The sequence below is a fragment of the Arachis ipaensis genome, chromosome B07 (assembly GCF_000816755.2).
Source record: "Arachis ipaensis cultivar K30076 chromosome B07, Araip1.1, whole genome shotgun sequence".
Classification (NCBI taxonomy): Eukaryota; Viridiplantae; Streptophyta; class Magnoliopsida; order Fabales; family Fabaceae; genus Arachis; species Arachis ipaensis.
The window spans coordinates 18,496,702-18,498,529 of NC_029791.2; positions in this window are offsets into that span (position 1 = coordinate 18,496,702).

Sequence of the window (1,828 nt, forward strand, 5' to 3'; positions counted from 1 at the left end):
TTGCCATTCTAAGCCAACTACTCTCTACTCTAGTTCCCTAACATTCCCATGTAACAATTGCACTAACAAATTGATTTTCATTTTGCTTCCAACCATCAAAATCAAGAAATTTTGTGGCTTCTTCTTCAAATGATGTAATATAATCATCAAGCTATACAAAGTATTTTCAGTGAGATCTTGAACTCTGTGCAACATTTATGATGGTAAGAACATGCCATAAGGAGTCAAATTAAAATAAAAAATTTCTTATTACCTTAAAGTTTAGACATCTATAAAACAGTCTATTAGAGTTTAAATCTGTGGAGGATAGGAACAAAATTGCATTACTCCCACAATGGCATTGTAGAGCAATGAACCTCTTCTTCTTCCTCACTTCAAGCTGCTACTCATGGCATCTTAGAGCTTAACAAATTAGACACATTGGGAGAGACGACCAGTAAGAACATATGTTGTGTGATTGATGCAAAGAAGAGGAAGAAGAATGACATGCTGAGAAGTTTAAAAGGGTGGGTGTTGATATATTTTATGATAGTTCTCATAAAAGCTGAACAATGAGTTCAAGTTTCAATATGCATGTTATTTTAATTTTATTTATTGTGTTATATTAAAATTTAATTATTTTATTGTAGTGAGATATTATCTACAATTAATTTTAAGTATATTTTTTTTGTAATTTTTTTTATCTCAAATTCAGAATTGACTTGATAGATATAATATAGGTTTGGATTGGATTTGATGGTTTTAATTTATTTTTTTAATATTTGCTCATAAAATTAAGGAGTTTCAAACTCCCACAAATTTTTTTTCAATTTTGTCTTATAGAATTACAGGGATTTTAAAACACGACAAATAAAAATGGCCGCAATTTACAGGGGGCACAAAATCGCCACAATCTGTTTGAAGTACTAGTGGTTTTTCAAAAACTGATGCAAACAAATTGCATGATACGTAGCTGCAGGAATTTTTTAAATCGCCGCAACACAATTTGCAAAAACCGCTGCAAAATGCAAAAGAAAAAAAAAAGCCTAAAAAAAGCGTCTTTTTTGTACTACGTGGAGGTGGACAACTAACCTTTGTCCATTCTAGGTGTCCAACCTGGCATTAAACACCCACTTCAGGAAGTTCACATGACAACTAAGCTATATAATGTGATAAGTCTATTTTTCATTTAGACTTAACAGAAAAATATTCAGAGAGACCGTATTATGTCACGAAAGTAGAAGATAATGATTTAAGGTTTAGGATTTAGAGTCTAAAAATTCTTTTTATTTTTAAAAGATCGCATTGTCATTCAAAAAAATAATGAAAGACCGAGTTGGTAGTTCATTGAACGTTGAATAGAGATGGTTTAAAATACATAGGCTGCTCTTTTGGTTTAATTTCACATGGGAAACACGACAAATTATGAAAGTGGTAAATATCAAATCGGTATCCGAAAGATTTTGGTGCTGACAAAATAGTACCTAACTTTGTTATTGATAAAATAATCCCTAAACGATTTTAAAATTTAATAAGTGTGTCCATGAGCTCGCCGGAGCATATCTCCAATGAGAACGATGCTGAGGTGGAATTTTTAATTAATTAATCCAATCTACCCTGAAAAATCCCCCTTAACCCTAATCTCCCCGTTTTTTCCCAATGCACTTTCTGGCTCTCTTACTCTGAAACGGTGCCTCAACATTCTCATTCTCTATCGTCGACACCGCACGGTCATCGGGTCTTCTGCGTTCGCCAGCCATCTCGTCGCCGGGTTCTCCAGCTCTTGCGTCGGTCATCCCTGCACCTCTTCTGTCTCTGTTGAAGCTACTGTCTTGGCTCTGTTGTGGCT